This window comes from Puma concolor, chromosome A3, assembly GCF_028749965.1.
Source record: "Puma concolor isolate L17-30 chromosome A3, mPumCon1.1.hap2, whole genome shotgun sequence".
Lineage (NCBI taxonomy): Eukaryota > Metazoa > Chordata > Mammalia > Carnivora > Felidae > Puma > Puma concolor.
Window position 1 is genome coordinate 110,109,924 of NC_141669.1, and position 14,573 is coordinate 110,124,496.

The window sequence follows — 14,573 nt, forward strand, 5'->3', positions numbered from 1 at the left end:
CCCACATCCCGTGGGTCCTCTTTTTCTGGAGAACTAGAACACAGGAGGGTTGTGTGATTGGTTCACAACATTTGAATATGTGATCGACAGTTGTCTTCCCGGGAGGAATTTAGGGACCATCATAATTTGGCCTCTAAAAAAGGCTAACAACCAAGATAAGATTTTTAACAATGACCCCAAATGATACTTATAGGTTTCTTTTTATTTTTTTTTTATTTGTTTATTTTTTTTCAACGTTTTTATTTATTTTTGGGACAGAGAGAGACAGAGCATGAACGGGGGAGGGGCAGAGAGAGAGGGAGACACAGAATCGGAAACAGGCTCCAGGCTCCGAGCCACCAGCCCAGAGCCCGATGCGGGGTCGAACTCACGGACCGCGAGATCGTGACCTGGCTGAAGTCGGACGCTTAACCGACTGCGCCACCCAGGCGCCCCTATAGGTTTCTTTTTAAAAGAGAGAGAAAAATTTGGACGAATCAGTGTTCCCCTTACGTGCTGTTTTGAGTTTTTATATTTAGAGTTATCACTCCAAGCAGTAGCTTTTTAGCTGCTGAATTAACTAAACTGGGTGAAACAGATGAGCAGTTAACCCTTCCAAGGCAGTGAGGTTTTTTGTATTGTTCAGATTGTGCATGTAGGTGACAAAGACAAAAGATAATCTGGGGTCCCACCAACACCACAAATCAGGCAGGAAGCCTTACAAACGTTGGAGTACTGAACACTACCCTGCAAATACTAATAACCTTCTCCCCCAAGGAGCCAGCCCTTTTTGGCTTTCTTTACAGAAACAGATTTTATGAAATAATTTGGTTTTGTCTATTTTAGGTAACGAAGCGAGTACTGAATGGAGTTGGAGCAGGAGACTGAGCTGTGAAGTTTCGAATCCATTCGAATAGGTTTTGCTAAGATGCTTAGACGCAGGCAAATCTACGGAAAATTGGACTTGGGGTAAAACCGACATTGCCTTTTTCCATTTTAAACCTACAGAAGATAAAAATGATTGCTTATGAGTTAAGCATGTAAGTCATAGAAGTATAGAAGTTAACTTCAGAAGCTTTAAAGCCAGGGGTGCATTGGTAGGGACTGTGTGTTCTGTTTTCCTTAGGATAGTTTCAGTTTCTGCCTGTTGGTCTATTGTGATGATCAAAAGCAGCCCCTATTTCTCCAACATGTCTCAGTGTGGACGAGACTTAGGCTGACTCCACGCATTGGCTAGAAAACAACGTACCATAATTTTCATGTGCGAGGTCCTCGAGACGGAGCCATAAGTTGGAACTTGAGAGTTAAGTTTAAATTTTATGATAGAGGGGCACCTGGGTGGCTCACTTGGTTGAGCATCTGACTCTTGATTTCGGCTCAGGTCATGATCGCAGAGTCATGGGATTGAGCCCCACGCTATTTAAGATTCTCTCTCTTTCTCTCTCTCTCTCTCTCCCTCTGCCCCTCCTCCCACTTAAAAAATTTATGATAGAACTGCAATCTAAACACAAATTTTGGTGAAAGGCAAAATATAATATGGATATTTTATATATCAATATTTTGATAACACTGATGTAAACGTTCTTGCATTACAGTGAGATCCATTTTTTTCCCAAAGACTTTTTATAGACACATTAGCATTAACTAGTGCTTAATTTTTTGTTTCTTTTTTTTAACGTTTATTTTATTTTTGAGAGAGAGAAAGAGATACAGAGCGTGAGCGGGGAAGGGACAGAGAGAGATGGAGACACAGAATCTGAAGCAGTCTCCAGGCTGCGAGCTGTCAGCACAGAGCCTGATGCGGACTTGAACCCATGAACCCTGCATGAGATCATGACCTGAGCCGAAGTTGGACGCTTAGCTGACTGAGCCACCCAGATGCCCCTTAACTCGTGCTTTGAATGTCACTCTGTCCATGGATGGCTGCAGAACCATCTAAGGGGTGGGCAACACCCAGATTTTGGGTCTCTTACGGTATCCTCCACTGAGAAATTTGGGCTCCCAGGAGGGTAGCTGGTGCCAGAGACCAGGGGAGAAGGCACAGGACAGCGTGGATATGTCTTGCTAATGGAAAGTAATTATGTCTCAGAGATGTCTGGGGTATAATTTCAAGAACAAACTGCTGACGAGAACTCGCACACATAGCAAATATTGAATGTCTGGGGCTATGGAAAACCTTGAACCCAAAATGATCCTAAGGGAAGATTCTAGAGGTAAGGCACATATTAAAGTATGGGAAGAGTCCAAATGTCCATTGACATATGAATGGATAAAGAAGATGTGGTATATATACACAATGGAGTATTACTCTGCAATCAAAAAAGAATGAAATCGTGTCATTTGCAACAACGTGGATGGAACGAGATTGTATTATGCTAAGCGAAATGAGTCAGTCAGAGAAAGACAAATACCATATGACTTCACTCATATGTGCAATTTAAGGTACAAAACAGATGAACATAGGGAAGGGAAGCAAAAATAATATAAAAACAGGGAAGGGGACAAAACACAAGGGACTCTTAAATACAGAGAACAAACTGAGGGTCGCTGGAGGGGTTGTGGGAGGGTGGATGGGCTAAGTGGGCAAAGGACATTAAGGAAGACACTTGTTGGGATGAGCACTGGGTGTTCTAGGTAAGTGATGAACCATTGGGTTCTACTCTTGAAATCATTATTGCACTGTATGCTAACTTGGATGTAAATTAAAAATAAATAAAAATATTAAAAAATGAAAAATAAATAAAAAATGAGAAATGAAGAAAAAAATAAAGGTAAGGCACATATTTACAGAATGTAACCTATCGTTCAACTTAAATTGTTAAAATTCCTTAGCCAAATTTTGTCTTTAACACAAGTCACAAAAATACATTTGAGTAGTTTGCCCAAAAGCTCTTGAATTAACTAAGCAAAAAGAAGAAATAGAAAGTTAAGATGTCCACGATCCATTAAAAGAAACCAACAAGGGAAAGCTGAATTTAAATGGTCGTAATAATCTTAGGGGCACCTGGGTGGCTCAGTCGGTTAATCTTCTGACTCTTGATTTTGGCTCAGGTCATAATCTCAGCGTTCATGAGATTGAGCCCTACATCGAGCTTTCGCTGACAGCTTGGAGCCTGCTTGGGATTCTCTCTCCCTCTCTTTCTGCCCCTCCCCCGTTTGTGTGTTCTCTCTCTCACTCTCAAAATAAATAAATAAACAAAGGCACTTTTTGGGATGAGCACTGGGTGTTATATGTAAGTGATAAATCACTAGATTCTACTCCTGACATCACTATTACACTATATGTTAACAAACTTGGATTTAAATAAAATTTAAACAGTAAAAAAAAAAAAAAAAGAAAAAACTTTTAAAAATAACAAAGATATTAAACATTCTTCACAAGTCAGTTGAAATTCAAATCCACTAGAAAATAAATAAACAAAAATAAAAAAATAAGATAGTCATAATAATCTAGAAATTATTTAGAAATACTAAGTGAATTTTACAATGTTGCTAAAATGATGTGAATACATACAAATTTATTGTGTTTCTGTGTATCAGCAATAAAATACGAAAAAATAAAGTTTACAAATGGAAAGTTATTCCTGATTTTTGGATTGGAAAGATAGCAGCTCTCCCAAAATTGATTTAAATAATCCCATGGAAAAGCCGAGTAGGTATATTTCAATTAAAAAAAAAAAAAAAGCCAAGTAGGACTATTTCTTTCTTCCTTCCTTCTGTGATAATGCTGCAGATAAAATCGAAACCATAAACATGAATATTATTCAGCCATTAAAGGTATAATTATGAAGTTTTTGTAGAAACATGGAATATGTTATTACATAAGGTGAGTAAAACAGCATGTTCAATATGATGGCAGGCCTATATATAAAAGCCTATGAGAAAAGTTACCTTGGAGCCATAGGATTATGCTTTCTTTACGTTTTTATTACACTGGCTTTTTGATTAAAATTTCCTGCTAGTATGCCAGAAACATGAAGGCTTCAAAAGCACATATGGGTACACAAACCCCCCACAAAACCCACAGTAGAGAACATTAAAGCCCTCATCCCCCTGCTGGGGTCAGTTTTCTCCAAGTGCAAGACTTCAAAGCCTACCAGGAGGCAATTCAATTTCATGCCGTTGAAATGCAGTCCCTGTGTGCCCAACCTGTCTATGTGTGTGTGCATGTAAAATACATCGCATGCGTGTACACTGACATAACAACACACGAACACACACAAACACACACGCCAGAATGGAAGGATCACATCCATAGTTCTAGGGACCTGGAGAAAACCCTTCTGTGGTTGGTTTCCTGACGTCTTGAGTGTGTACGAGTCTGAACGATGCAGTCTCCATGTGCTGAGCTGGGGACTTCCTTGTGTTTAGGCTCAGTTACCCTGGACACCGAACCCACTTTCTGATTGTCCTCTCAATGTTTCTTTTAGGGATTAGAAAAGCAACAGCTTTCAAAAGGAGGAAAAAAAAAAACCCTATTACAAATTCTGCAAACCTGACATCACTCAGAATATGCTGTCAGACTGTTCCACTTTCAGTTTCTGACATTCTGAAGTTCTCTTTATTAAGGATTGGATACTTGATTGGCTAACTAAGGCCCATATCATGGATTCTGGATAATGTGTGCTTCGCCCCACCCTGGCACACGGGATACATCCTATTCCTCTCTCTCACCTCATGCACCTGGAGGTCTGATCCAAGGAGCTCAGGAACTGATCTGACCTACATCCCCACAGGTCAGAGGCTCACCTTCTCCAAGAGCTTTAGGGAAGAAGCTGTCCAGGGATGGTGGCAGGGAAGACTATTTCTGGACTCAGGTAGTCACCAAATAAACTTAATTGAAAAATAATTGCCTCAGGTGTCTACCAGCACCCTACAAAGATATGCCCACTAAGCCAACCAATAATAAACAACCCCAAACGAACCCAGCTGACAGGAAGAGATCCTAAATGCCCTTAGAATCCCCCACCCTAGAAAACTTCAAGGATCCTGAAGATTCTTGTAAACCCTGAGCCAGTGGTTTTGAACTTTAGAATCAGAATCACCTGGGGAACGCGTGAAACCTGATTGCTGGGCTCCACCCCCAGAGTTCCCAATTCAGCAGATGATGGGGGGCCAAAAGTTTGCATCTCTGAAAAATCCTCCCATGGTTCTGAGGCTGCTGGTCCATTGTAAGTAGCTCTTTTCTAAACCAGTATAAAGCGATGGCTCTCACCCTGACTGAAAGTTGCAATCGCCTGGGGAGTTTTAAAAACACCGATGCCTGCATTTCATGCCAAGGGATTCTGATTTAATTCTTCTAAAGTGTAGCTCTGGCAGCAGGACTTCTAACATTGTCCCTCCTCCTCCCCACCACCCCCTCCCATCCCTGCGTGCACTGAATTTGAGAACCACTTCCCACACAATCCTAAGAGATTCCAAACAAACCCAAACAATCCTAAGCAATTAAACATGACTCCATGTGAAATATTTAAATGTGATAAGCAATTAAAATTATTCTAAATAACTCAGAGAGAGATTCTGAAATGCTCTTAATTAACCCTAAGTGATCCAAATGAATTTCAAAAATTCTATACAACAAAGAAAGATCGTAAGTGACCATAAAAGTTCCTAAATGATCCTTAATGGCTCCTAAAGCCCCCAGAGAGCCCTAAACTTTGAAGGAACCAACTCTAAACCTCAAGAACCCACATGATATTCAGCGACCCTAAATGACCTTTAAAAGAATGCCAAAACCTTATCTAGCCTACCTAGACCTAAATGGTCTCGTCCCACCTAATCTTGGATCCCCTGGTTTCCACCTTCTCCATAGTCAACGTGCTTCATGCTCTCTGGCCTTGCTGTCCTCAGACCTCTCTTGTTTCTGGGCTTTTGCACTCACCACTCTTTTTCTGGAACATTCTTCTCCCAGCTCATCCCATGCTTGGCTTCTTTTTGAGTCAGGTCTGAACACAACACTTGCGTCCTAGTGAGGCTTTCCCTGAGTGCCCTACCTCCATCGGCCGCCCTCTTGCCAGTCCCCCTCTGCTTTTATTTTCCTGAAAGCACTTGTCACTGAATAGATTTGTTGATTTATTTATCTCCTCCGCTAGAACCCAAACTCTGTGAGGGTAACCCGAACACTTAGAGTAGTACCTGACCTTTGGCGGGCACCTCGATAATGTCTGGTGAAAGCAAGGGTGAATAACCAGATGTACCCTAAACAGAAAGACCTTAAAACAGCAAGAATGCCAATGCTGATAACAACCTTAAGGTCTTGACCCAAGTATCTTAACAATCATAACCCCTGTATTCCCCGCTAAAATGACCTTAGACATCCCAAACTATCTAATGGGCCATAAATCACTCCAAATGTTCCCATACCTTTTGGTAGCCTAAACTATCCGAAATGGCCTAAGACTTCAAACACTTAAAGATCCTGAAGAGGCATAAATTACTGAAAATTACTTTAGCCCTACATGATCTCCAATGACTTTAAATGATGCCAAATGATACACACCATCCTTAAAAAGCTCTAAGCAATCCAAGAAGAACCCAAACCTTAGCAGTCTCTAAGAGAGCTTCAATATTTTTGAACCCTAGATGATTTTAACTCTAAGTGCATAAAATATCCTAAATGAAAAAAAAAAATGACCCTAATTCTAAGGGCTCTTAAAAACCCAATCATTTCACGGGGTGCCTGGTTGGCTCAGTCGGTTGAGTGTCCGACTCTTGATTTCTGTTCAGGTCATGATCCCAGGTTGCGGGGATCAAGCCCTGAATCGGGCTGAGGGTGGAGCCTGCTTAAGATTCTCTCTCTCTCTCTCTCTCTCTCTCTCTCTCTCTCCCCCACCCCCTCCCCTCTCCCCTACTCACTCTCTAAAAAAATGATTATTTCAATGGCCCAATGGGTAAGGTGATCCCAACAAAAGATCCTCAACAAAATTCAATCCTGAGTCTCAAATAACCTTAACCACCCTAAAGTTTCTCAGCTGATGCTTAAAACCATAAGCCCCAAATTATCCACATGACCCTAAACTAACAACTCTGAATGACCCTAAGGATCACTCTAAAATAGAGGGATAAATAGACTCTTTTAGAGTCTAAATAGACTCTAAAAGATCTTAAATCCTGCCCCTCCCTAAATGTCTTTAAAATGCAAATTTACTTTAAATGATTCTAAACCCCAACAGTACAAAAGATCCTAAAAGGCCCAAGAGATCCTAAACACACCTAAAATCCCAGACTCGGTAAACAATTCTAACTGCCCCCAAGTTATCCTAAACCCAAACTGACCTTAAATAGTTTAAATGGAGATTAGATCTAACGAGCCTGACCTCCCCACTCTCAGTGACGTTAGTGCTAACAACTTCAGTGAACTTGATGAAACAACGTAAAACCCTAAGAGGCAATGGAGCAGACACCTTGTTGATGGCCTGTCCTGACCCTGATTACTCCACACTCCAATGACTCAACATCGATGCTCCAAAGAGCAGAACATATGCCTTGACTTTAACCCTGACCCAGGGAGACCATTCATGCTGAATTCCCTGAGTTGCAAATGACAATGGATTCATGTATGGTTGACTCTGAATGCCCCGAGGGGCAACCCTAATGCCTGGTTACCATAAACTAATGACCCTGAAGTGTAAACTCTGGAAAGCAGACTGGAGCAGATCCACATATATCCTGACCACAACCCTAACCCTGTACCCTTCCCCTTAACGATGCTATGCCTTCACCCTAATAATCCAAATGTCAGGAGAACTGTGACAGAGATTACCCCGAGGCTTATCTGGACCTAAATGTGACTTTGCTTCTGATACCCAGAGCTCTAAACTCGAATAACCCTGACCATAAACCCTAAACACTGAGAAAAATGAGAAAGCAGCATTGATACCCAAGTGGGGTACCAAACTCTGATTTTCCTGATATGGAACATCACAAACCCTCACAACACTCCTTACCCTGGGTTCCATGTGTGTGCCATCACCTAAGGATCTAGTTAAAAAATATGGTGAAGTAATTAATACTTTTTAGAAGTTCATCCCACTTCTGAGCTGGGGCCCCCAAATTCATCTAAGGGTCGTGCGCCATGTTTTTCTCAGTGTAATCATTGAAATGTACCCTGAATTAGGACAAAAATCATGCAGATTTTAGGCTTTATAAAACTAAATTTAAGCTACCCTTATAGTCATCAAGTTGCTTTTCAGGCCAGTATGACATGTAACATGTTGAGGGGGGAAAACCAAAATCCCAGGGCCACCACGTCAAGGTAAGCCTGCTACAAGAATCCAGACAGGATACTGGAACACGTTCTCCTCAGTGGTGGCGACTTCAGCCGCCTTATCCCCCCAGAGGCAAATGCTCCAAAAATGCATCCTCTGAAAGATCAAGATCTTTAATACCATCTCTCTTGGGAGACAAATCGAAAGATAATAATGTGATTTCAGTGAGCTACGTGAAGGAGCTTAAAGTCCTGGCGATAAAGATTTGTTTCACAGCGTGTAATACTTCCCTTATCAGGAATTTGCAGAGAAAGTGTGTTGAAGCCTGGAGACGGGGTACAAAACCAATGTCACCAACTGGAAGCAGATGTTGGCGAAAAGAGCTGGTGGGTAAGAGACATGGACAGGAGGGCACTACTTATATGTCACACGCACACACACCAATATTTCATGTATAAACACGTGTCAGTTAAGTTACAACTATGAGCAACTGGAGTTTCATCCCATCTGAGACCTCGGGAAGTCAGGGTACAGCATACCTCAGTGTTCTCCCAGCGAGGGGTGAGGGAGCCGGGGCACTTACATATCAGCTTCCCTCAGGCATTGGTAGGGAGAGGACTGCTCATGGGGGTTAATTCCCTGGCGTATCTGGCTTTCTGTGTATATGGGCAGATCGGGGCTCTGGGGGCCAAAGAAAATGCACAGGCCGAGAAACACAAGTGCTGGCCATTAGAGGTCAGGTGTAGGTGCCCAGAGATGTCAAGTGGATAGGGACAATGTCTGCTACGTGAACTTGTTGTACCTGTATGTGTTAAAAGCAACAGCTGTTGCAAATTTTTGAATTAGATGCAAATACTTAAACTATTCCACACTTTTGTAAACTTGTTTCCACATTTCTTCAGCTTGCGATTTTCTGGATCCTCTAAAAAGAGAGGCTTCTCTGTTCCGCCCCAGGTGACACTCCAGAAATTTACTTATGGTCTACCTAAATAATCCACGATCATTGCCCTTTCTCCAGAGCCGTAACTTAATCACATTTGCAAAGAACACTTTTCTGTATACGGTAACATCCACAGGTTCCTGGTATGTTTGGGGGCCATTTTCCAGCCTATCTATACTATGGAAAACCTGAACTAGCTTGGGAAGCGTGAAGTTAGGCAAAAAGAAGTGCCTGCAGTCAGTTGGATGACCTGTGTAGGAGACAAGAAAATGCATGCCAACGGAAGCCTGGAACATCGCCCGGTCATGAAAAACAAAAGAAGGCCAAGGCAGGTCTGACCCCAGGCCCCCAGCCCTCAGCCCCTAACATCTGCTTCTCTCGATCGTTCTCTCCTTCTAAGGCCATCTCAAGGCTGCCACGTATTTATGGGTAATTCCCAAAGCACTTCTCAAAGTGAATTAGGGAATTCACTTTGGTGAACCTAATGACACTTAGGTTCTTTCCCCGTGTCATTCCTTGAGCACTGGAAGCCACGGAGATCCCAGACACAGGGAGACCAGAAAGAGGACATTTCCATCTCTAAACAAACAGCCCGTCCCAGGGGAGGAGGCTGTTGGTGATTCAGAAGGCCAAGCCCTCCATTGCATAAGCGTCAGTGACATTCTCCATTCTTGGGTGATGGCAGACAGCCCCATCTCAAATATCCAACTTGGCTTTTTCTCCCCTAAGGAGTCCAGGCCATTGGGTGTTCGGGGTGGGGGGAGGGCAGCTTTGAGCTGGTTGCCTTCATTCTCCTCAGAGCACACAGCTGTCAAGCCAGACAGAAACAGTGAATGAGGGTCTTTTGGGGACATGCTGCTGAGTTTCCAGCCACCTGCTCACATCACAGAAATCCTTTGCCTTACAGACTCAGGGGTTAATTATGCACCATGCGGCCCAACCATTCACCTGTTCCCTGGAAACACCGGGCTTTCTTAGACTGTGACCACAATGACCTGTGCACTCGTATAAGCGGGCGTTTATGGAGCTCAGGTCAGTGGTTGGGGAGTGCCCTTCCTGTTGATAGCATTTGGCCTTATCCCTTTTCTTCTGACTCCCCTTTTGGCTGTGTTCCCGGGCTTCATTTTGGGAGCATACAGTGGTGCCCATTTGTTGATCACCCGAGACCTTGGGGCTCTCCAAGTGACCCTGGATCTTCCCGACTCTTCTAGTCCTGCCCATTCCCTGCTATGTCTTCTACCTGTGGCCACAATGCCCTCCTTGGACAGCTTGAACTCCAGTTGCTCACCCGCTGCCCAGGTCATGTCTACCACCAATGCTCAGATAGCTGCTCGAAACTTCGCTGCTTCCTCCTCCTCCTTCCTCACACTTTGCCTAGGGCCGATCAGACTGGGAAGCTCTATCTTTCTCCTGTCTGTTCCCCCTAGTGGCTTCCAACTATACTTGGAATGAACTTCTACACAATCTTCAAGGTCCCCATCACCAGCTCTCCTCAACCTCATCTCACATACCTGCCATTTTGCTCCCTTTGCTCACATCTGCCTCCCACACCTTCAACACACTCTCTATGGGCCCTTTGAATGCACAGGTTCCTCTTCTGACAGCGTCTTGGCAGGAGAAGACACCAGATCTTGGCATGGCAAACTTATCCTAGCTCATTCTCATTGTTCAAGTCTCCGCTCAAATGTCCACCCTGCAAAGAGGCCATCTTGGTCATTCTAGCTAATGTCTTCCTTTCCATCACTCTTTTCATTATTTTCTGAAAGTTTTTAATTGAGGGGTGCCTGGGTGGCTCAGTCAGTTAAGTGTCTGACTCTTCATTTTGGCTCAGGTTGTGATCTCACAGTTCATGAGTTTGAGCCCGGCTTGGGATTCTCTCTCCCTCTCTCTCTGTCCTTCCCTGGCCCACACTCATGCTTGCTCGCTCTCTGTCTCAAAAATAAATACATAAACATTAAAAAAAATACGTGAGAAGAAGTTTTTAATTGAGATAAAAGCTACATACAATGACATGAGCCTGTCTTAAGTTTGGAGAGTTCTGACTCTTTTATGTTATACATATGTAGTATATATAAAGTTTATATGTTATGCATATAAAGTTTATATATGTACACATATACATGCATATATACATATATAAAGTTTATATATATAAATACACACACATATATGTATATATGTGTGTGTATTTATATATATGTGTGTGTGCATATATATATATATATATATATATATATCTGTGTAGCAATATCCCAGTCAAGATACAAACTTTCCCCATCGCCTTGTTATCACATTGCCTTGTTTCATTGACTTCACTTAGCTCTGTCAGACTTATTTATCTCTTTCCCCCTCTACAAAGGAAACTCTCAGAAACAGAGGTCTCACCCATCTGTTTTGTTCCCTGCTATATTTCTTATGTTCTTTCTTGCTTGCACTGACTGAATGAATGGTTTGTATGAGCGCATAACCACTGATGGCTTCTTCTTCTTCCTTTTTTAAATAAAATGTTTATTTATTTTAAGAGAGAGCGAGAGAGAGCGAGAGTGCACATGAGTGGGAGTTGGGCAGAGGGAGAGAGAGAGAGAGAGAATCTTTTTTTTTTAAACAATTTTTTTAATGTTTATTTATTTTTCAAGAGACAGAGAGACAGAGCATGAGCAGGGGAGGGGCAGAGAGAGAGGGAGTCACAGAATCCGAAGCAGGCTCCAGGCTCTGAGCTGGCAGCACAGAGCCTGACGCGGGGCTTGAACTCACGAGCCGTGAGATCATGTGAAGTCGGATGCTTAACCGACTGAGCCACCCAGGTGCCCCTAGACAGAGAGAATCTTAAGCCCTGGATGTGGAACTCGATTCCACAATCCTGGGGTCATGACCTGAACCAAAATCAAGCGTTGGGCACTCAACCAACTGAGCCACCTAGGTACCCTAGCCCCTGGTTTCTAACATTGCAAACTCACTGGAGGTGCTCTTTAGGGTTAGGCATTGTCCTCTGCTTGGTGGAATGGAATTCAGACTGCAGGGTCCCTAGGGTGGGCAACACTCTTAGCTCTTGGGCCTTTGGGAGTGAACTCTTTCCTTTCCTTTGTGCTCTGTCTGTCTCACCGCTTCCACATCCCACACCTGCCCAGTCTGAAAGCTTAGCCATGTTGGAGAGCCATGGTCAGGTTGATCAAACACAGTCCAAAAGCCAAGTGTATTCATGTTAACCTTGGAACGTTTGGATGACGCGTGTGTGTGTGTGTGAGCTAGAGTCTCGAGAAGCACCTTTCAAAATCCATTTCTGTTTAAGCAGAACATCCTGATGGAGCTTCCCCCTGAAATCAGGAAGAAGGCCTTTAAAAACCTGTCTCAGAAGGTGGTAGATGTGGAGGCAGAGGATGAGGGCAGTCTCTCCAGGTGGTACCTTCTGGCTCTGTGACTCCATGAGGATTTCATGGCCACTGCCCCATCTGGTATTAGCTATGTGTCGCACTCTGCCTCCCTGTCCTGGGTCCAGCCCTAAGAAGTCTCTGGGGCTAAGAAAGGCAGGCCCATCTGTCACACTGGGTGAACCTGATGGTTGATGAGCATGTGAAAAGTGCACTCTGCAGAAAGCCTCCGTGGGTCTAGGTCTTCAGGTTGCCTGCGCTACTGGAAGGTTCCTCTGCACCCATCCAGGTCAGTGGTTTTGGAGCGCCCCCTGGTGGTCCAGACTCTGTGCTACTTTCACTCTCCCACTTCTGAGTGGTGGTCTCCAAAGTGGGGCCAGGAGAGAAAAGACTACAACCTCTATTGTAACTGTAATCATTGAATTTTTTAAATCTTAAAAGTAGCGACATTTTGACCTTGGCGCCCTTACTTAGTGCGTCAGTCCTGTAGCACGTTGCATAAAATAAAAGGGGTAGGGGTACCCTGTGGGCACAGGAGGGCCCCACACCTTGGAGAGCTGTTGGTGATGCCCTGCCTGGACTCAGTGTTTGAGACATAAAGATTTGACACATCCCTGGTGTGTTTTCATGCCAGGCTGCTCAAGTTCAAACCCTTGTTCCATTATTATGAGTCCTTGACTCATACTACGACTGCTCTCTGTCTACCTCCATTTTTTCGTCTATTTAATGGGGCTGCTGGGGGATTAAATGCCTTTAAAACATTTAGAAAAGTGCCTTTGTGGGGACCGTATAAGCAGCAAAAACTACAACTTTTTGGTTTTATTTAGGCTAAAACCCTCATAAAAATCCTAAGAGGCTTCAAGATTACTGCAAAAAACATAGACCAAAGACCATATGAAGAACGTGAACACAAGACGTCCAGATGATCGCTAAAATTAGCGATTCTTAAAAGCACATGGAAATACTTTATAAACAAGAATGAGCACATATGAAGAACGCTTACTGGGTGGTGTTCGCCGTGAAAAGCTTGGGGACCACTGCTTGTTAACCTGGATGACAGAAGCCCAGTAGACGTGTGGGCTTTGCCCTGCACATCTCCCTTGATTTGCTCAGCAGCCTTGTTCAGAGTTACGCCGTGTTTAGTGGTTTCACGGTACAATGGGCTAGACTCTAAATCCCAAGTTACTCAGTGAGGCCACTGGCTGAGCTGGGCCTCCTCACTGCGAAGACTGATGGTTCCCATGCTCCCAGATGCTTTCCATGACAGCTTAACTTCTGGTCTGCCCCATTCTCCTTGGAGGCACAAGAGGAGGACCGTTAGCCTTTGTAACTTACCCTCTGGCTACCTTCGGCCCACTCCCTTCTCCAAGGGATAAGCAAGTTTGAGGCTAGGGGAATTTGGGGACAGGTCCTGCTTTGAATTTTACCAGTTCCGCCATGTTTAGAAGAGAGAGTGCCTTGCAAGGTCTTTGTCCTGGTCAGGGCCATTTTCATGGGCTTATTGGCGGTGGTAATTCTCAGGCCATGTCCAAAACAGTTGCTAACAAGTAGGTATGAGGCTGCATAGGATGAAAAAAAACCTCCATTGTTAAGCAAAATCTATCCATGTCCAAGTCAATCTCCCACAGAGGCCATTTCTGAAAATCCATCTGGCAGGATGGTTTTATAGACAATTGTTTGGAATCCAACACAGACTTTTGGTTCAGGGGTTTATTCAGATGCGTAATGAAGGACTGGTTGCACATCTGTCACAGGGCAGACACTGCTCTAGGTGCTGGAGAGACTAGGTAAAGATACGTAAGACAGACAAGTTCCTTGCTTGCCCAGAGCTTACCTCGCAGTGGAGAAGGGAGGAACAAAAATACTGACCACGAATCGCAAATGGTGGCAGTTGAATGATTGCCCCGATTTTTCTTCCCTCCCTGCACCTACATGCCTGCTTGGCCTTTTCACGGGTGGAGGACACTTCTCCACTCCTTCACTTTGGGATCAATCGCAACACTTCAGCCGATGGAATGTGGGTAGATGTGACAGTGTGTCAGATTTGAGCCTCACACATTTCTGCTTGCTCTATTTTTC